Below are 23,143 nucleotides of genomic sequence, written 5' to 3' on the forward strand. Positions count from 1 at the left end.
CATATATTTACTGATGTACATATTTGTATGTATATATTATACATATATTTACATTAGTAATGTATAATATATGTATGATAATAAAATATAGGATGGCGATTAAACTTAAATTAACTACGAATAAATATTATTCGAATTATTTTTAACCAATTTTGAACTAAATAACGTGGTCACCACGTATCAAAACGCGAGATAAAATTTCTATCCTCTTCGACACGAAATTAATCCTTCGCGTAACGATTCACGCTTTTTCTTCGAAGAATTTTCTCGAGACGACGGTAGAGGGAAAACGGAACGAAAGATGACGAGACGATCGCTCGCTTTTAGAACGCTCGCTCGAGTGGAACTCCACCCCTCCCCCTCCCTAATCGACAAAAGTGGATATATCCCGCTTTGCTACCGGTTACCACTCGGCCTTTGTAGTAGCCGACCAGTTCGATATCGTCCATTAATATAATTATCTCGTAATTAGTCGACCGAGCTCGAAAAGAAAAGGCCGATTTTTCGAGATCTTCGATAACATTTCTCTCCCCCCAATTTTAATTACAAAACGAACGGCTTCGCTTCTTCGAAGAAGAGAAGCGCTGGTGCTCTACACACGTTTTCCATAGGAAGATTAATCGAAAATAGAGGAGGAAGGAAAAGAGATTGGACGAAAATGAAAATTTAGATCACGATTTATATCGATCTGATGTGCGATCCGAGTTCTGAGAATTCTTCTATCCATTTGCTGTTGTTTCAAGAAGGATCCTCGAAAGGGATGGATAGATAGAGTCGATAGAGATCACCTGGAAAGAGTAGAAGAACGAGGAGAGGGTGTAGCATCCACTCGAGCACGTGCTGCGTTCCACGAAGGAGACTCATATTCCTGAAGAGAAGAAGAGCAACCCCTGCCTGTACAAATGAGGGGGAAGAAGGGTTATGCAACACTCTCCACCAATATTTTCATAGCTGTGCAATTCGAGAGAGAGAGAGAGAGAGAGAGAGAGAGAGAGAGAGAGAGAAGAAAAGAAAAGGATCAGATTTCCATCGAAATCCCTTCGCCTTCCAATTTTTACTGACTTTTCAGAATTTTTTCACCTCGCTACGACTCTAAAAAAGCCAAAAGGCATAAATCTTCTATTCTATCTCCATCGATTTTACACACCGAATCTCCTTCTCCTCCTCTTTCTCATCCTCCATCTCCTCCTCCTTTACGTTCTTCTCCTTCTTTTTCTTTTCATTCTTCCTTTCATCCTCTTCTCCCTCCTCTCCATTCTCCACCTTTTCTTCTGCCCTCCTTCTCCTCCTTCTCTAATTTCTCCTCCTCCTCCTCCTCTTTCACCTTCTTTCCCTTCTCCTCTTCATCCTTCTATTCTTCCTCCTCCTTTTCATCCTCCTCCCTCTCTTCCACCTTTTCTTGTCCCCCTTCTCCCCCTTCTCTTCTGCTGCTCCTTTTCCTCTTTCTCTTCTATCCTCCATTCTCCTCCTCTACTTTTTCCTCCTCCACCTTCTCTTTTATTCCTTTTCCTTCTTCTCTTCTACCCTCTCATCCTCCTCTATTTTTTCCTCCTCCACCTTCTCTTTTATTCCTTTTCCTACTCCTCTTCTTCGCCTTCATCCTCCTCCACTCTTCACCTCTATTTTTCCCTCCTCCTCCTTCTTCTCCTCCTCCACTCTTCTTCTCTACTTTCTCCTCCTCCACCTCCTCTTCCTCCATCTTTCTACTCTTCCTCTTCCTCCTTTTCCACTTTTTCTTCTTTTTCTTCCCCCTCATCCTCCTCCGCTCTCCTCCTTTAATTTCTCGACCTCCTCCTCCTTTTCTCTCTCTCTTCTCTTTTTTCTCTCTCCTCCTCCTCCTCCTCCTCTTTTTCGCTCTCCTCCCCTTCCCCCTCTTCATCCTTCTACTCTTCTTCCCCTTCCACGTTCTCCTCCTCCACCGAGCGGACGAAAGATATCCGTGGAAACGTCGGGTGCGCCAAGCATAGCTATAATAAATGTTTGGAATCGACGGTAATCAAAGGGTATGGCGCATACAATTGGAGGAGGGAAAGAGAGCGCCTCTAATTGGGAGCGGGGGGAGCATTGCGTTAAACGGATATCACACTCGCATCGTAGGTAGCGTGGTTTTGTTCCCCTCGCCGGAGGTGATCACCGGACGATAGCCGGGAGGGCCAGATGTTTCGAGGTTCGACGATGACGGGCCAAGATTCTCAATCAATTTTTATTACGTTTCAACACAGTCGCGTGCCACCCTCCCCTCCTCACGACACCCCTTTCCTACTTCTATTCCCCCCTCCCCACTCTTATCCGACCGCCTATCTACTCTCTCTCTCTCTCTCTCTCCTCCTCCTCCTTCTTCGCCTTTTCTTTTTTTCCCTTTTTTTTTTTTTTTCTTTACTCCCTTTCGCGATCCTTATCCCAACCGTATATATATATATATATATATATTTTTCGCCGGGCTTTTCGAGAAGATTCGAGGAACAACGAACGTGGACGAGAACGTGGAAACGAGACGGACAATCGTACACAGCTGTTCCCTCGCGGGGGCGCATCTGCCTCCCGTTTCGGCTCGCGTGCAGTTTCGGGGAGAAAAAAAGGAGGAGAAGAGGTTCCTCCCGTAGATTTATACCGACCTCTTTGTACGCGGTTTGTATTTCCCCCCACCTCTCCTCGATTCGTCCTATTTTCGCGTTAAAATACGTTCGTTGAGACGAGTGGTCGGTCTCTCGATCGGCGAAATTTTGATTTCGTTGCACTTTTACTCGGGGCGAGAGAGAGGGAGAGACGGGTAAAATTTTTTTAAAAATGGGATCGAGTCAAATTTGTGATAAAAATATGGAGGCCGCCTTGCGAAACGAGAAATGGAAAGGTATATATATAATCCGCGTGGATCCGAGGACGGAAGCATTAAGGCGGTGCGGTTTCGACAATGTGGGTATTAGACGCTTAGGATTAAAGAGTTGATCGCGTGACTGGCGCACAGCTTGACGTAAATGAGCGTGTAACCACTGACCACGGATCACCCTTTATCCCTTCCCTTCCCTGCCTCTGAAAATCCTCGCCGCCGATTAACACCCGTTGAACGGGAATACGTTCGAGTAACGGTAATAAAGGAGACCGAGTTTCCTCTCTAAATATATATATATATATAGATAGATGGTTGTTTGGAAAGTAATTTCGTTTTTTCACGCGAGCGTCGCGAGCGTCGAACGTTTGTCCAGCCAACTTCATTTCAGAGTAGAAATCGTTGGGTTGTTGGGAAAGTAATTTCGTTTCTTCACGCGAGTGTCGCGAGCGTCGAACGTTTGCCCAGCCAACTTCGTTCTAAACCGCTTGTTGTTATATTGTGTTATATTTCGAGAGTTGGTATATTTTCATTGATTTATTCGTAAGAAAAACTCGTTCGCGATTGTGTTTTTCGCGCGTGAGCAAGATCATCAATTCGGTATATTTTATTACCCTTTTTATTACCGAGAAGATATGAAATTGAAATTTCGACGTTAAAGATACGTTCTGGTCCTTCAGACTAGTTGAAAGTGACGACAGACGAAAGTTCGAAACAAAACGAGTCGAGAAATTGCCGCGAGATCCAATTCTTATATAGAAATATATATATATATATAAGGGAGAGATTGTTGATCGTTGCTTTTGATACGTGATAAATAACGAGGTTCAAAAATACGACGTTCCTCGACCCTCGCGACGTGTCTCTTGGTTAAATCGAAGGGCTGTGAATAAGTCGTGAGTAAGGAGGGAAGGGGGGAGGAGAAAATACAGGGCGCCATGATAGTGAGCGTGACTTTTCGTGCGCGCACGTCCCGTTGTAATTTAAGAAACGAGTTCCACGGGCAATTGTTATGCAATGTCCCGCGAGCGGAATAAGCAAACGCTTCGTTTACTCGGCGGCCAGAAATATTGCGATCGGGCACACGATATTGCGTCTACTACGCGCTTAAAGCGCGAGGTTCAACACGACCGAGGGGAAGGGAAGGGTTTCAATGGTCAACGGGGGAAAGTGGGGCAAAGATTGGACGCCTAATTCGTCTTTCGCGCGAGAAGGATATGAACTCCGTTCATACCGGTTAACAAGGATCGAGAAAATCGTTGTACTCGTGGTAAGAAGAATAATTTTCAAATAAATTTTTCAGTAAAATAAATAAAAAAAAATCCATTCGTGTTTCATTCGATTCCTTTACACTCTTCTATCTTTTGTCGATTTTGTCCAGTATTTGGAATATCTTCTCTTTAAAACGTATTTTCCCAAGTAAATTCAGGACAAATTCTCGATTCGTATCGAACAATTATTCAAATAACTAACATATCCGTGTATAGGAAGAGAATAATTCCATTCTCGAAATCGACTCGAAAATCAACTCCAATTAACCTTTTCTTTTTTTTTTTTTTCCTCTTTAGAGGTGAGAAAAGGTGAGAAATAATAAATAGGAGGGGAAGGGTGCTACCGTGTTGCGGCGAAACACGAGTGGAAGGGTTAATAATAAAGGGAGGAGATAGGTCCGCTCTCTCTTAACGAGAGAGAGGGTTCCGTGAATGAGAGGATGGTCGACCGGTTTCCCACGAAGTCTTTCTTTCTCAGCCGGGCGAAGAAGAAGCCTGCTCGGAGGAGGAGGATGCGCCAGGACCATTCGTCCTTCCGCGGTGAATGGGAAGGAAGGATAAGCGGTAGGCCCTCCGCTCCAGTCTCCGCGAAGAACTGCTAAACTCTGCGGGGGAATTTATCAACGTCCGGATACGAATCAGGCTGGTGGCTTCGTTTACAAGACAAAGCTCGGCCGGTGCGGGAGACGCAAGACGAGTAGACGGATACACGCGACCGTTCATAGGCGCCGATCTCGATTTCCTCCAAGCGTTCGGGAGGGAAAAGGTTGAAAATATTTTTTATTAGAATAAAATCGTTCATAGGGATTTTATTCTTTTGCTCATTTTCTTTCGGAAATAGGAATAGAAAAGAAGTTTGGAGAGAAGTTTGAAAAAATTGGATAGAAATGGCGGTTCGTAATAGCCTTCCTTCGATCGTTTTCTTTCGAGAAATGAAAAAGTTTGAAAAATTAGAAATGGCGACCGTTCATAGGCGTCGAGAAAAGTTTGAAAAATTCGAAATACGGTAAAAGTTACTGTTCATAGGCGTCGAGAGAGGTTTAAAAAATTTGATAAAGATAACCGTTCGTAGCAGGCGTCCCTCGATCATTTTTTTTTTTTTTTCAAGAAAAGAATCGAAAAGAAGAATTTTGAAAAATCAAGAGAAGAGTAGAGAAAAGTTTAAAAAATTCGAAATACGATAAAAATGATTACCTTTACAAGCTTTCTTTCGAAAAATATCTAACAGAAAATTAGAGATACCGATGACCGTTCATAGGCGTAGAGAGATGTTTAAATAAATTTGATAAAAGTGATCGTTCATAGGCGTCGAAAAAAGTTAGTTTGCAAAATTCGAAATACGATAAAAGTGATCGTTCATAGGCGTCCCTTTCTTTCGAGTAATATCGAAGAGATTAATTTAAATAATTAGAAATAATGATTATTCATAGAAAAAACTTTAAAAAATTCGAAAATATGATACAAATAACCGTTAATTCTCTTTCGGAAGGCAATATTGGAAGAGAAGCTTGACAAATTCGATATATTACACGAGAAAAGTTTAAAGAAATTCAAAGATGTGATACAAACAACGATCCATAGGCGCCGATTCTTCGTTCTCTTTGGAAGAGAAGGTTGAAAAATTCGATATTGAAAAATTCCACGTACAACACAAGAAATTTGAGCATATTTCGATTTCGAAAAATACCCTCTCGAGAAATTCCCTTCAAAAATCCCCATAAATAAACAAACCCATTAAAGTACCAGAAAACCAGGATGACCAGGCCTGTCCAATTAAAACTTGGAATCAAATTAACTCGGGATCAAACATGGATCTTACTCTTTGCGTTTATTCGCGCTCGCCGCTTTTGCACGCGCCGAGAGAAAGAGAGAAAGGATCCTTCCTCTTTTCTCATCCTTCTCCTCCCCTCGGTCCACCCACGCCGAGGACTTAATTCGCTCGATCGGACGTGCTGATTTAATCGCAAACACTCGGAACAGAGAGAGAGAGAAGAAACGTTCCATGTTTTTTGTTATCGAGACAATGGCCGATCTCCGCCGGTGTCTTAATTAGTAAACCAAGATCCCCTCCCCCTCCCCCCTCCTCCTCCTCCTCTTCCCTTTATGCCCTGTTTACGCTTTTCAAAAAAGAGAGGAAGGAAGGAAGGAAGGAAGGAAGGAATGTGTGGTATCCAGCATCGTGTCTACAATTATTATTTTCTAGGGAAATTTAAGAGGAGAGATTATAAAACAGTTAGAAGGGGACACGTGTTACACGTGTAAAGCCGGTGGCCGGATATTTTTAACCGGTTTATCGGATCGATCATATCGATGGAAAGATGGGGGGGGGGGGGAAAGGGAAGGAAGATCTAATCGCTCGTGCATCGGGGATACTAATTAAGACGTTGGTCCACCGATTCTATCTTCTGTCCGGCAACGAAATTAAATCCGTCTCGGAGGAGACAATGGGGGCGCTCTCGTCTCTTCTGGCGCCACTTCTTTCAGCTATCTCGTGCATTTTTATCGTCCCCCTTGCAACCTATTCTTCTTCCCCTCTTCTGATTGTTGCGAAGGAGAGGAAAAATTCGTTTCCTCTACTACTTTCCTTTTGAGAGTAGAATTGAAATAAAGTGAGTTTCATCAAATAAAATAAAATAAAATAAAAGAAATTTTCTACTTCTTCCTTCTCTTTTTGAGAGTAATTGAAATAAAGTGAGTTTCATAATATAAAATAGGAGAAACAATTTTCTTCTTTTTCCTCTTCTTGAGAGTAATTAAAAGAAGTGAGTCACATTAAACTCAAATAAAATAGAAGAAAGAATTTATTTATTTGTTTGTTTATTTCATTCTCGTCTCTTCTTTCAACTATTCAGTGCAATTCCCTAATCAAGGAAAATTCGAATTCGTTCCTTTTTCTTCTTTCTTCTTTTCTTCGTCTCTTCTACTTTCCTTTTGAGAGTAGAATTGAAACAAAGTGAGTTTCGTCAAATAAAATAAAATAGGAGAAACAATTTTCTTCTTTTTCCTCTTCTTGAGAGTAATTAAAAGAAGTGAGTCACATTAAACTCAAATAAAATAGAAGAAAGAATTTATTTATTCGTTTATTTATTTCATTCTCGTCTCTTCTTTCAACTATTCAGTGCAATTCCCTAATCAAAGAAAAACGAATTCGTTTCTTTTTCTTCTTTCTTCTTTTCTTCGTCTCTTCTACTTTCCTTTTGAGAATAGAATTGAAACAAAGTGAGTTTCATCAAATAAAATAAAATAGGAGAAACAATTTTCTTCTTTTTCCTCTTCTTGAGAGTAATTAAAAGAAGTGAGTTTCATAATATAAAATAGGAGAAACAATTTTCTTCTTTTTCCTCTTCTTGAGAGTAATTAAAAGAAGTGAGTCACATTAAACTCAAATAAAATAGAAGAAAGAATTTATTTATTCGTTTATTTATTTCATTCTCGTCTCTTCTTTCAACTATTCAGTGCAACTCACTTCCCTAATCAAGGAAAATTCGAATTCGTTCCTTATTCTTCTTTCTTCTTTTCTTCGTCTCTTCTACTTTCCTTTTGAGAGTAGAATTGAAACAAAGTGAGTTTCATCAAATAAAATAAAATAGGAGAAACAATTTTCTTCTTTTTCCTCTTCTTGAGAGTAATTAAAAGAAGTGAGTCACATTAAACTCAAATAAAATAGAAGAAAGAATTTATTTATTTGTTTGTTTATTTCATTCTCGTCTCTTCTTTCAACTATTCAGTGCAACTCACTTCCCTGATCAAGAAAACACGAATTCGTTCCTTTCTCTTCTCTCTTCTTTTCTTGAGAGTAATTGAAAAAAGTGAGTTTCATCCCAATAAGATTCTAGTCTTCTACGTCAAAATAGGAGAAACGATTTATTTATTTATTTATTTATTTATTTATTTAATTTCGACGAGAATTATTCGTTCTTCCCCCCCCCTCGATCCCCTTTTTCTCGTATCAAATCTCGCGAGGAAGAAAAACGAGAGGATTCGATTTTGTTGCGAGGGGGTGTGGCGAGACGTCGTTAAGGGTGCTCGAGGTGCGACACGCGATGGATGGACACGACGGAGAAAGAAAGAGAAAAAATCTCGAATATCCCCGGGAAATCGTTTCTGCCGGAAGAAGGGTGTGGCTCCCCTACACACACGTACACGCACATATCGACACAACGAGAATTCCTTTCGTGATAAACGACCGCCTCCTCTCATCATCTTCCCTCAAGAAAAAGAAATCCTTCTCCCATTTCTCCCTCCCCTCTAATTCTCTGACCGAGGAGGGGGACGAAAACGACTCGTGGAAGAAAAGGAAGGAAGAAGGAAAAAGGAGAAGGAAGTGGTCGATATGAAATCGACGCTTCCTCTCCAATCGTCGATCGTCGTCCAAAACGACGCGCGAAATTTGTTGGAAAACGCGAGAGAACACTGTGCTGGCAGCACAGCAGACGGATAATCTTTGGGTGAGGAGATAAGGGCTTGGTTCGTGCTGCGAGAGCACGAGTTTTGTCCCGTTTTAACCCGGCTTTAAAAGAGGGGAGGGGAGAGAGAGAGAGAGAGAGAGAGAGAGAGGAAGGATCTGTCGTCTTAGCGCGATCGCCGTTGGAAAAACCGCTAACAAACTGTAAGCTGAAATTAAAATGCGCGTGGATTGCGGGCACAGCCAGCCAGGCCTTTTACAGCCTCGAGCGCACCTGAGCTCTCTGCACCCCGGTGTCGAGTTAACACGAGGGATCCCCGCTCCCTGCTTTCGTCACGCACAAAAGAAACGAGGGAGGGAGGGAGGGAGGGAGGTTGTGTTGAATGGTTGTTGTGTTGTTGTTGTTGGGAACGCGCGAACAAGGTTTTCGAGGGATAAGCCAGTTTCTAGAAAGAATCTAAAAGAACGAGCTTTCAAAGGATTGGATAAATTATCCGTGGAAAGGGAAAAGTCCGGTGAAATTAGCCTGCCTTCCTTACTTGCGCTTCCAATCCATTCGAATCGAATGTTTCGAAGGAAATTAGTTTGTTCTGCTTCTTTGGAAATTGGAAATGGTTTAAGTTTGGAATTAGAATCTAATGCATCTTCCTAATTTTTTTAGTAATTTTCGATTGGCCAATTGGAATTAGTCTATTTCGAAATTAGTCTGTTTTCCATCTCCTTAATTTTCGATTGGCCAATTGGAATTAAACTGGAATTAGTCTCTTTCGAAATTAGTCTGTTTTCCATCTTCTTAATTTTCCAATTTTCGAGTAGCTAATTAGAATTGAACTGGAACTAGTCTCTTTCGAAATTAGTCTATTTTCCATCTTCTTAATTTTCGATTGGCCAATTGGAATTAAAGTGGAATTAGTCTGTTTTGCATCTTCTTAATTTTCCAATTTTAAGTTGGCCAATTGGAATTAAACTGGAATTAGTCTCTTTCGAAATTAGTCTGTTTTCCATCTTCTTAATTTTCGATTGGCCAATTAGAATTAAACTGGAATTAGTCTCTTTCGGAATTAGTCTGTTTTCCATCTTCTTAATTTTCCAATTTTCGAGTAGCTAATTAGAATTGAACTGGAACTAGTCTCTTTCGAAATTAGTCTATTTTGCATTTTCTTAATTTTCGATTGGCCAATTGGAATTAAACTGAAATTAGTCTCTTTCGAAATTAGTCTGTTTTCCATCTTCTTAATTTTCGATCGGCCAATTAGAATTAAAGTGAATTAGTCTGTTTTGCATCTTCTTAATTTTCCAATTTTAAATTGGCCAATTGGAATTAAACTGGAATTAGTCTCTTTCGAAATTAGTCTGTTTTCCATCTTCTTAATTTTCGATTGGCCAATTGGAATTAAACTGGAATTAGTCTCTTTCGAAATTAGTCTGTTTTGCATCTTCTTAATTTTCGATTGGCCAATTGGAATTAGTCTTTTTCGGAATTAATCTATTTCGCATCTTCTTAATTTTCCAATTTTCGATTGGTCGACAAAATTTTTAATTAGAATTAAATTTGAATCTAATACTTTCGAAGAAAATAACCTTATTCTTGTACCTATCCCAAATTGCCCAATTTTCAATTGGTCAGCATTTTCAATTAGAATTCGAATATAACTCTTTCGAAATTAGTCTATTTTGCATCTTCTTAATTTTCCAATTTTCATTTCCAATTAAAATTAAATTTGAATCTAATATTTTCGAAAGAAATAAGCCTATCCTTTGGCCAACATTTCCAATTAGAATTAAATTAGAATCTAATACCTTCGAAGGAAATAATCCTTGTACCTTCCAAATTCCCCAATTTTTATTTAATCAACATTTCTAATTAGAATTAAACTCGAATTCCTCGCCCGATAAATTATCGTCCCACAAGAAGCAGGATTCAGTGAAATTAGTCTATCTTGTCTACCTTCCAAATTCCCAAATTTTCCCAAAATAAGAATTAATTTTCATTGGAAATGTTGGCCAATTGAAAATTTGGAAATGTGGAAGGTAGAAAAAAAATACACTATTTTAATTGGATCCTACTTTTTCGATAATTTATCATATAAACTTCTTCTGAAACCCCCATCTTGGATAAATTACCGTAAAATAAGATAAAACAAAATATTATAAATTTTCCCAATTTTCATTCAAAAATATTTCCAATCTAGAATTAAACTCCTGCTACCAATCTCGTCCCTGGATAAGGATCGATCGATCGATCGATCGAAGGCTAGGAGGACGTCGAGTTGAGGAATCGAGGTGGTTCGGCGAAAGAATCTTGGTGCCACCCACGTGCACAAGTGCGCAAAAGGGCGCCCATATGATCGGCCGAGAGGTCGACGAACGCAACCAGATCCACCTTCCTCGGGGAGGTGGAGGAGGAGGAGGAGAGCAGAGGAGGGTGGAGCAGCACGCGGATGCAGCGCTCGCCTCCTCCTCCTCCTCCTCTTTGGCTGGGTGCTGCCGTTCCAAACGGCGGACGGTACAAAGGCCATTATGTTACAAAGAGACCGAGATAGCCGACGGTGTCCCGATCAATGGGGAAAAAGGTGGCGAAGGAGTGGGGAGGGGGAGTCGAGGGGCGTGGGACGCAGGAAGAAGAGGAGGAGGAGGAGGAGGAGGAAGAAGCAACAGCTCGGCGCTGCAACGCCACCGCGATTTCTTCCGCGCAAAATAGACAAAGTCTTGGACCGAGAAAATTGCTTTTCAAGCGCGCTATTTTGCAACGCGCGAGTAACAGGTTTGACCGAAAAAGGTGAGCCCAAGTTTCGAAACTTTCCTTCTGTTCAACAATTCAATCCGTAATTTCCACTTTGGTTTCAATTATTCGAGGATTGTTAGAGGAGAGAGGATGTCGCAACGACGATAATTCATCTTTTTCCCTCGAAAGGCAAGGAGCAAGAAGAACGTGCAAGAGGTGTAAAAGGAGAAAAGAAGGAGAAGTATCTTCTTTACTTTATAAAGGATCGGTATCGAGATTCGGTTTCTTCTTCCCGTAGGCGGTTAAATCAACAGTTTCTGTTACGAACACGATTGCTTCGTTATTTTCACGCTTTCGTATTCCATACTGTACTTTTATCCCCCATTCCTTCCTTTTTAATAATTCGAGTCGAGCCGATTCCATGACTCTTTTTTTCAAAAGTAAAAAATTAACATTTGCCAAATATCATTCCTTCGGTTCGCACGCGATCGTCGAGTTACATCGTTTCGCTCGCCAATTATCGCGCAATAGACGGGATTAGCGATTCAATTAACGCTGTGAAATATGTACGTGATATATTTCACGAAAAAAAAGAAAAAAATTTATGCCGACGAGTGTTTGTAAATACGCAGAGAACCGAGTAAAAGAGATAAGGGATCTAGATAACGATCGATCAAACGTCGAGGAAAGAAAGTCGAAGGTTGTTACGGTGAGAAAAATAATACGCGCGTGTAGCCATTAGACGGTTAACTATCCGTTACTTATCGTGTTTTGGATAGGATATTTCGTAAGAGGGATCGACAGAGAAACAGAGAAAAACAAATGGAAATAGATCAAGAAAGGTGACAATTTCAATTTAGATTTCTATACCAGTTCGTTCCTTCGTTTGTTTGTCGAGTTACGAAACGTATCGCCACTTTTCAAAGATAATTAGATAAAAATTTACGTGTCCTATATACTTTCGAATAATCGAGCGATCTTTATGAATAATAACGTTCGATCGAGTAAATAAATATAATATAATTGTTACAAATATTTAAACCTCATCGCGCAATTTTATTTCTAGCTTTATTACTGAACGTTGTTGCCAACGGTATACTATTTCGTGCGGTTAAGTTGGCTACCTCTATTAGCTTTCTTTCACGCGCACTTCACACTTCAAATATAACGGGCAGGCGGATTTACGTTTCATTAAACACGTTTGTTCATTCGGCCAATGTCAGTGTCAAGTTTATTTATTGTTTCCATTTCCTCGTGTCAACAATGATAAACAATATTGTTATAAAATATTTTCGAATAGATAATAACGCTATGGATTTCTGCAAAAAAAAATTATTATTCGAAAGAAATAAAAGATATAACGTTCGGTCGGAAATGGAAAGTGTTTTCAAAGGATTTTGGACGGGAAGGGGATCGAACCTTCGAAAAGGAATGGAACAAGTGGAAGCTTTCGCGGACAAGTAAGGCGATGTAAGCGGTTCCCTCGTTCCCAGGCTCGGTCCGCGTTGCATCCGATCGTATCTCCCCGACGATTTATTGTTTGGTAAATCATTTAGTCGCTGCCAACCAGCCGTAAGGAGGAGTCCAGCTCTCCTCTTCCTTTCTTCCTTCCTTCCTTTCTTCATTTCTCTTTTTCTCTTTCGTTCTTCGATTTTCTCCTCTCGGAATTTTTATATTAATCGTGATTATCGAAAGGCAAATTTGAAAATTATCCGCGTAATTCGTAGGATCGATAACCCTCCTCTAATTCTCTTTTTCTCTCTCGTTTCTCGATTTTTCTCCTTTTCTAACATCGTGATGATGATTATCGAAAGGGAAATTTGAAAATTATCGATCCAAATTTTTATCAAGCTCGATAAACTTGAATTATTATTGAATTAAAATTGAATCCAGGGAGGGGAAGAGAAAGGCGTGCGACGTTAAGACTTTACACAAAGATCGATCGATCGATCGATCGATCGTTCGTTCGTTCGTTCGGAAATCGAGTGAGCGCGGAAAGAGAATAAACAGAGAAGGAAAGAAGGCTCGAATTTAAATACGAGGAGGTGGGGGAAAAGAAGCACACGCCAGGCACGCGTCTTCTCTCGAGGAGGAATGCTTACTCGGTCGCGCTCCTCGAACACGAGTAGGCTCGTGGAATGATTTCGAGACACACGAGGCGAGGAGCTTGGTCGGTCGAGCTTGGGTGGAAGGAAGAGAGAAAGCAACCTGATGCGACCTGATGGAAAAAGAGAGAAAGACAGACAGAGAGAGAGAGAGAGAGGAGAGGTGAAAAATGCACACGACCTAACCGCGCAGGGTACAGGTGCATCTCGGACGATGCCTTTCAAGAATTTCGTGCTCGATCCACCCTCGAGGAATTTTTTTTCCCCCCTCCTCTCCTCTCCTTCTGCGACGTCCGCCCGCCCCTCTCCCTCCCCGACACCGCTCTGCCGGGCCGCGCATCCAAAACAATGTTCCCCCTCTCCTCGTCCACGATTCTCCTCTTCTCGGATCGGCCACGAATCGCAATTATTCTATACGACGGAGATTCTCGCTTCTCGTGGAAACGTGGTGCGTATGCGATCTCTCAAACAAGCGACGCCATACTCGTTCGAGTATAATTGGATCAAAATTATTTTTCTCCAGGTTTTGAGGTTATATATATATATAGTTGTTTCGTTCAAAAACTACTAAAACTAATAAAATTATATAAAAAAATATACGAATATAGAAATATTTGCGATTCGAATCCTCCAAGTAAACGCGTTGTATAATAGTTCGGGTATGATAAGGATATAATTGGACAAAATTGAAATTTAAACTTTTCTCTGATAAATTTACGGAATATTTCTCGAATATCTATCGAAATGCGACCGATCAGTTATCGATTAATTCTTTTATTTACGTGTATTTTGTTAATCTAACATTTAAAAATTTTAATGCGTAAGAGTTTCAAATGTATGGTTATTGAAACAATTATCTTTCATAAATTTGAAAATTTGGATTTTCTCCACTTTTAATAATATTAACTTAACTAACGACTAAAAACTTAAAATACTAAATGAACCTAAAATTAACCAAAAAAATAAACCCAAAAACAACTAAAGGCTAAAAAACAAAAAATAACCTAAAAAATTGAATAAACCTAAAAAAACTAAATAGACCTAAAAAATTACGGAAACAACTAAAAACATAAAAAACTAAATAAACCTAAAACTAACTAAAAGAAATAAACCTAAAAGTAACAAAAAAAAAAATTAGGTTTATTTAAGCTAAAAAATTGAATAAACCTAAAAACCTAAAAAAACTAAATAGATCTAAAAAAATTAAAGAAACAACTAAAAACCTAAAAAACTGTGTGCAACGCTTGGTTCGATCGATCGGGCAAAGGATTCGAGACCGGCGAGGACCGCGTTTCGAGAATTGCGAAACGAGGTCGAAAATAGGCCGGTTACCCCTTCGAATCGAATCGAATCGAATATTTGCTGAAAATGACATGGTAGCTCAACATTTCCCTTCGAATCACAGGGTACAGCGTGGGCGCCCTTATTGGGGAATTAATTCGCCTCGATCCGTCCACACTGATCCGTTACATTATATACACGCCTTTCCGGATCGGCATCTTTCTACAGCACTCGCCCCCTCCTCCCCCTCTTTCGTCACCCGCCAATTTAACATCGCGTTTCACACATACACACACGCTCTATCGTCCGAGGCCACGACCGAGAAAGAGAGGATTAGGAAACGCTTATATCGCGCACGCGGATACCATAATTGGGGACATTTCGTTCGTGCGAGCTTTACTTTGCGGTTTCTCCCCTTCGAGTCGAGGAGAGCGATGAAATCTGTGCGTGGAATTACGTGTTATCGAACGAGACTTCGTTCCATATTCTTGGAAATCTTTCAATTTCTCTTCGATTTTATAGTTTCTATTTCATCGGTGTCATTATATACAGGATTTACAGAATTCTGATGGATTTTTGTTTCTTTTTCTTTTTCTCGTTTCACGATCAACGTTAAGAATTCTTCCTCGGGAAGAAGGGACGAGGATCGTTCAAAGGCGGATGTTTTCGATCAGTATATTACGTGTTACGTACACTTTCGTAAAAAAAAAAGCGAGTTGTAAGAGATTAGTAGAAGATTTCTAGAATTTTAAATGTTTTCATAAACACAAAGTGGTAAAAAAAAGGAGGTTAAATAAGGAATAATATATTTAGGAAATGAAAGTAAATTGGCGAATCGTATTATATATCTAAATAATTCATGCGGCAGAACATAACGGGGAATTTCAATTTTCAAAAGAAGGGGGAGAAATATAAACTTATTACTCGTACTTGTAACAAGAGAAACTCTTTCCTTTTACGTATGTTGCTTCTAATATCGCGATACGCACGATACACGGATTCGCACGATTGATATACTCGTTTCCGCTTCTAATTACACAACGCGTTCTATTATGTTCTCCTTTTCTTTTATGTCATCGCATTGCGCAATTATAATCCTCTTGATCGTGAAATATATCTCGCGAAAATATCAAACGCCATCACCACTCTGAAAATTCGAATCGATTCTAATCAGATTGTACGGTTGTATCGATCGATCTTACTATTGTGCGAACAATCTCTCAACCTCTTTCTTTCTATCCTAACTTCAGACCGAATTGCTCGTGGCGCCATCCATTCTTTCGTTTTTCAGAAGAGTCGCGACGAGCAGTCTCCGACAGTTTCCAGTCCTGCGCAATGATTTCGAGCGAAATGGCGCACGAGAAACGTCGTTCGTGTCGCTGCTCGCTTTTTGCGTTCCAGCTTATAGATCAACTGTCGAAGCTACCGAAACGATTTGCGCGCGCCTAGAAGAGAATTCTGCGTCTCACGTAACGTGCGAAAAGTCGAAGCCGGAAAGTTTAATTTGGAGGACGACGATGGAAGGTTCGAGAAAGTTCGACGAAAATCTGATCCAGAGAAGAATCGGCGGAAAGATCGTGATCTTGTACCAGATTAGTGTGATAAAATCTTGAATTTGAAAAAAGAAAAATGGGAAAGAACTTATTTGCACGCGTAACAAATTATTAAATAATTACGTGAATTATTATTATGAATTATTAAATAATTGCACGCGTAACAAGTTATTAAGAATTCGAACGAAGATCGATCGCTTTCCCCTTGTTATCCTTTCGACGCGATTTCGATTCCTTTTCTTCTAGAGAGATCTTAGTTGGTGGATAGATAAAAAGTAACGAGAAGGGGCAATAATGCTGGTAATGGATATAAGAATGCGGACGACGTGTAGCGATAACGAAGCACGAGAACCGTTTCGTTTTCCCACCGCGATCGCGTTTCTACTTTGTCACGTGATCGCGTTCTACCTTGTCACGTGATCGAAGAAATGTCGTGGGGGGGGAGAGATTCCTCGTCCGAGTTTTTTTTCGAACGGATCGATGTATTGTCGAAACGACAACATTCTTTTTTCCCACAAAGTAATTTAATGATTTCCCATTAAACATCGACGATTTATCTCCGTGTTAAATGTCGCGAAAATGCGGTTAATTGAACCGCTTTCGCTATCGATGCAACGAGACTAAACGAACTTCTCTCTTATGTTTCTATTGTCTTCGAAGAGGAAACAAATCAAAAAGTAGAAATTTTTTCGCATCGAATAGAACTAGTTTCCAAGATTTCTAGGATCGAAATGAAAAAAATTTGGATAAATTAAGTGAAGAAAATGGAGAAAAAGAGAGAGAGAGGAAACAAAAGGGATGAAGGATGAAAGGAGAGAAGCGAACGGCTCAAGTTCGATAATTGCGGCCCGTCGAAATCGCGTGCGACCAAAGATTGGGAGAGGGAGAGAAAGAGAGAGAAAGAGAGAGAATGCGCGGTGCACGTGCCTTTATTTATTTTGCATAATTAGCACCGCTTTGCCCAGGGTATCGTCAGCCCGACAGGTTCTCAGTTTTCACCTCTTCTTTTTTTTTCTATCCTCCTCTCGTATCCGACTCCGTCGCCCCTTCCTCTCCCAATCGAACCTTTTATCCTCCTTCTCCATTTCCTTTTCGAAAATACTCGTCGAAAAAGTAGATACGAGAATTTTTTCTTTTTTTCAAAATTTCATCGATCGAATTCATATATTCGTTAGATATCTTTGAAGGGTATATTTCAGAAAAGTAAAAATCAGTAATGGAAAAATATGCGCGTAAGAGAAATAATTTATTCGGGCTAACATTCGTTGGAAATAATTCGTCTTTGATCGAAGGAATATACGACAATTAAATAAGACGTATCGGGGGACGATCGATGAAAAATTGTTCGATTTATCAATTAAACGGGAATCGAACAACTTGTACACGTACGAAGGTAAACATTTTTCTTATCGCATTTTTCGCCCGTTTCAACAACCGCCGTGCACGTATTTGAACGCGTAACGAGCACGTCGCCGAGTATTAATTATAGGTATATATCGTATTATATTTATATTCGAACAACATTTATATCTTATTTCTGCAACTCGTTAGCTCTCGTCAAGTTCTCTGATATAATAAGATCGAATAAACTTCCACCTTTCTCTTTATTTCCCTTTCCAATTCCGCTGTAATTGCGCGTTTGCCCCTCGAGCCGGTAGATGGCTACGTTAATGAACGCGTCGCAAAGTGGAACACGACCACACATCTCGTTCCCATCCTATAAAAAAATAACATTAACTTATTATACCAATTTCTCGATTATCGAGTAACATTCGAGCAGAATCGGATTCGATTCGAATTTAATTCGCGTTCGAGAAAAATGCTCGAGAAATTTTTCCTCGAATGACCGAGGTGGTTGGAACAAAGTTAACGGTAAATTGGTTTCCTGGTTGATCGTGAGTCGCTGCCGAATTTTGTCTTGGCCGAATCGACGAAAAGGCGGTTGGTCGGTTGGTTGGTTAAGAGGAAGTCTGAAATTTGGCCGGGGCCCCCAGTTCGAAATTAGTATTCATTAGGGGAGCAAGCGAGATTTTCGACGAGTCATGTGGAAATAATTAAGGTAAGTGTGGGGTCCGCGGTGCACGCTCGCCTAATGGCCCCTTCTCGCTCTCTCGCAACCTTTCCACCCCGTTCCTCTTCTTATTCCTACTCTTATTCGCTCGCGCATACTCTTCCCCCTCCTCCTCCTCTTTCTCTCCTCCAATTTCGATTTCTCTTTCGCACCCAGTCATTATTACTTTTATCCTTCGTTCTCGTTATCCTTCCGCCGCAAATTTAACGAATTTTCCACGCTTTTCTTTTTTCTTTTTTTTTTTTCAATTTTAAATCGAAACGATCATCGATCGTCGCTTATGCGGTAAATAAAAATTGCTCGGATTCTCTTAAAATCGTAATTAAGATTTACGATTCGTATTTGATAATTTTGAACAATACGACGAACAATACAACGGCGAAGCGACGAAACGGGTCGATTATCGATCGAAACTGTAAATTAAATTTACGAAATGGCGTATACGTAACGCGAGACGAGAGATTTAATAAAGGGGAGTAATAAGATGATTCGCACGATTCATAAAATAATCTCGTTTCCCGATCGTATTTCGGGCCGCGTATACGCGATTACTCGCCTCTTCTCCAAAGCGTTTCGACGCTTTCTCTTAATTATCTTCACCGTCTTTCGCTTTCTTTCACCGCGTTTTGTTTCGCCGCGCTCCAAATTACCGATACTCTTTGTACCCGTTTGCGCACCGCGTGGCACTTCCCAACTTTTTCCATGCGCCCGAGTTTTATATATTTACTCATTTATTTATCTATTAATTAATTTAATTATATTTCACCGCCTCGCTGAATTTTATCCGATCCCTTCCGTTCAAAGTTCGAACTGCCGACGAAAGTTGTTTACGGCGAAGATTGTTGCGTACGGGAACCGAATTGTTGCGTTATGTAAATGAAACACGTGCGAAACGAGAATAGGAGAAAAGAAAAGGAAAAAAAAGTGAAACCGCGAGACGGTTCAACGAAATAATCGTATTGCGTGCCGTTCTTCCGCGCGTGCGTTCGAAACGAAATCCACGATCATCGAAATCCACTCTTTCCTTCCTTCGATCGATTCCAAATCCTGTCTAAGGGCTTAATAAGCCTTTTCGCTACTACGGCCGATCATAGCCGCTCTGCACAAGATGCCACCGAGATACTACGGCCGACTATAGTCTCTCTGCACAAGATGCGACTGAGATACTAGAGCCAAATAAGATGCCGCGTATCGTACGATACGACGAGCGTTATCGGTGTTATCGCGCATCATTCTCTGAAAATGTAGCATCGATATTTCGTTTTTATTGTAATTTTTTTTTTTTTTTTTTTTTTTTCAATAAACAACTCGCTGACGATCTTTCTCGAGCACGGTGCACATTTTTGGTGGCTCGTTGAGAAAGGGTTAAAAAGAACGAAAAATAGAAAAATCGTTCGATTTAACGAAAGTTCGAGCAGGAATGAAGATATTGCCTTTTACCTCTTCCTGTTCGTCGCGTGAGAAGAATTCTCGATTCTCTTATTTCTTTTTTTTTTTTTGAGGAGAGGAGGAGGGTAAAATTAACGATCGAGGAGATACATCGGCGGTCGAAATGTTATTGGGGCAAATGGAAAATTTTTATTGCAGTTTTTTTTTTCTCGACGAGATTAAAAAAAAAAATGATTCGCCGGTTGGCGGAGACCGGTTGGATATAAACGCGGAAGTTTCTTCGACGCGATCTCTCTTATCTCTCCTCGCTCGAACTTCTCTCTCTATTTCCCTTCCATTTCTAACGTGTCTCACTCGTGGCTCGGACGAATTTTTTTTTTGAGACACGATCTCTTTCATCTTTGAATCTTTCTCTTTCTATTTTTTTTTCTTCGATATTTTCTTCACAATCTCTTTCATCGTTGAAATTTCTTTTTTTATTTTTTTTTTTTTTTTTTTCGATTTCTAACGCATGTCTTGTGGCTCGAACGAATTTTCTTCGATGTTTTTTATTGAAATTTTCTTCGATACGATCTTTTTCATCGTTGAAACTTCTTTATTTTTTTTTTTTTTTTTTTTTTTTCAATTTCTAACGCATCTTTGCATCTCTTGTGTTCTTTGAAATTTTCTTGCACGATCTCTTGTTTCTTCTCGCTCGAACTTGTCTCTCTATTTTCTTTCGATTTTTAACGCACCTCGAACGAATTTTCTTCGATATTTTCTTCGACTCGATCTCTTTCATCACTCAAACCTCTCTCTTTATTTCCTTTCGATTTCTAATTCGGTCTCGCATCTTTCGTTTTCTTTTCTTATCGCGGTCGAAATTTCCTCGATATTTCTCTTCCACACGTGGAAAACGCGTGCTCGTTCCACCATTCATCAAATAGAGCGACAAGTTCAGGAAAACCGGTTCGCTCATTTTTCGCGTTTTACTTTTTTATTCTCTCGTTTCTATCGCTTTCGATTAGAAACTCAATCGCACTGGAAACGCGTTATTAACACAAAGATAATGATAACAAATAACACTTGAAAAGAAAAATATACTCTCCAACGACCTCGCATTTTTCTGGAAAGAAAAATCTCATTCATCGATATTAAAATCATGAGAAACGTAGAAACAGAGAATTCGATCCTTCGAATTCTTCCTTATCTCGATCGTTAAAAAATTCTTCGGAACAATAACGAAACGAAATCCTCTTCGAAGAAGAATAATAATAATAATAATTGGTTAAACGGTTGGAATAAAAATCGGGGAGAGAGAGAGAGAGAGAGAGAGGCACGCGCAGCAATTCCATCTGCGGCAGGAATTTCGGGGACCGGTATGTCGCCTCTAATAAACCCTAATCGTTCCTTTCTGTGTGGAAATCGAGACGTTTCCCCAAACGTTTCGAGGCGATCGAGGCTGGCTTGAAAGTTTGATGTACGACGCCACCTGTCGCCTTAACCTGTCGTCGTCCTCCCTCTCTATCTATCCATCCATCTATCTATCTATCCTCCTTTTTTCCCCGTTTCACAACGGGGCCAATGAATTTTATGGGCAGTCTAATGAAGTCGTTTTAAAACTCGCCACCCAGCGCCACCCGACGATCTTATCGCGGCTTAATTGGACGAACCGTATTTCATCCGGCCGAATCCTTTTCCTCCTCCAAAGATGACGCGAGCACGTGGCCCGCGTCTTGCGCGCGCATCGTGCAAGGCTTCGCGAGGGGGGGTCGCGGGGCGAACGGTTGAACGAGGAGGGTAAACGTGAGCGTGGCATCGAAGGAAACTCACCTATTTTGAAATGTTACGCGAAGATTTGTATATATGTGGGTAAAAATAATTCTATGATTGAGGGAAAGTATTGAAGTATCGAAAGTGAAGTATTCGAACATGAATACTTTTTTACGTGGAAGCTTTACATGGATAAAATATGGATAAAAATAATTCTTTAATTGGAAAAGTTGAGGTATTGAAAGTGAAGTATTGGAAAACTTGTGAATAGAAATTTCGAGATATACGAAGCTTTAAATATGGATAAAAATAATTCTCTAATTGGGAAAGTATTGAAGTATCGAAACACGAGTTTTTTGGAAATTTCAATAGAAATTTCGAAATGTACGAAGATTTGTATAAATATGGATAAAAATAATTGTCTAATTGGGAAAGTTAAAGTATCGAAAATTTTTTGGAAGCTTTAAATATGGATAAAAATAATTCTCTAATTGAAAAAATTGTTGAATTATCGGAAAAAGTTTTTTGAAAACTCGTGAATAGAAATTTCGAGATATACGAAACTTTACATAAACACGAATAAAAATAATTCTTTAATTGGGAAAATATTGAAATATTGAAAGTGAACTATTCAAACACGAGTTTTTTTTTTTTAGAAACTTTATATAAATATGGATAAAAATAATTCCCTAATCGGGAAAGTATAATATGAAATATATCGAAAGTGAAGTATATTGAAACGCGAATTTTTTTTAGAAATTTCGAGATAAACGAATATTCGTTTTAAATACGGATAAAAATAATTCTCTAATTGGGAAAGTATTGAAATATGGAAGCTTTACGCAAATATAGATAAAAGGCAATTCTCCAATCGGAAAAATTAGCCTGTCGAGATGTGCAACGTGCGAATTCGGGTTAAACGCAGAGAGAGAGAGAAAGAGAGAGAGAGAAATTTCTCGCTTCTTCTCGTTTAATCGGAGGCTGATTCTCTCCTCCTCTCCAGATAAATACCTTCGCAGTTTTTGGCACGCATGCAGCTCCCAGAGCAGAGACTCGAGTTCAATCCTCCCCTCATTCTCGCTCGCGCATCATTCCTTGACCAACTTCTTTTCCTTCGTAATATTCCACGTTCGATAACAATCTCCCTCCTTTCTCTCTCTCTCTCTCTCTCTCTCTCTCTCTCTCTCTCTCTCTCTTTCTTCCCTTCGCGAGATCTTTATTTCGCTCGATTAACGCGAGTCAAGTATCAGGTGTCTTTCCCCTTTTTTCCTACGATCAATTCTACGATAACTTCTGACCGAATTTATTGTTTCGAATATTTTGAATATTTTGCATTGTAAAACCACTCTACGTTTCGTTTATTTGTACAATGAATATAAAAAAGTGAAAATATATATATATATATATTCTTCAAAAATAATTGGAAAATTTAATAAAACCATTCTGATAAATCTTCCAGCATATTCTTCGATACGAGGATATATCGAAAGAAACGTGACGTCGAAAGATAATACGAATTTCAACGTTCAAAATTTGGAAAATACGAATTCTTAATCCTCCCTTTCTCGATAAAGCTCACGCGGGCAAAATTTCTTCAAAATTTTTCTCCAAGATAAACATATCTCTCCTTTTCACGCGTGTATATTATTAATTGTACGAACAAACTCCTTCCTCTTTCTTCCTATTCTAACTTCAGACCGAATTGCTCGTGGCGCCATCCATTCTTTCGTCTTAAAGAAGAGACGAGCGCTCCGACAGTTTCCA

At 39.7% G+C, this 23,143-nt stretch overlaps 1 long non-coding RNA gene across 1 annotated transcript in view; it reads right to left on the reverse strand.

Annotated features, from left to right (window-relative positions):
* Positions 1-23,143, reverse strand: part of LOC116414210 (uncharacterized) — an 86,655-nt gene that overhangs the window by 43,823 nt on the left and 19,689 nt on the right. The window lies entirely within an intron of this gene.

This window comes from Apis florea, unplaced genomic scaffold, assembly GCF_048593485.1.
Source record: "Apis florea isolate Af1SG1 unplaced genomic scaffold, ASM4859348v1 contig_3802_pilon, whole genome shotgun sequence".
Taxonomy (NCBI): Eukaryota; Metazoa; Arthropoda; class Insecta; order Hymenoptera; family Apidae; genus Apis; species Apis florea.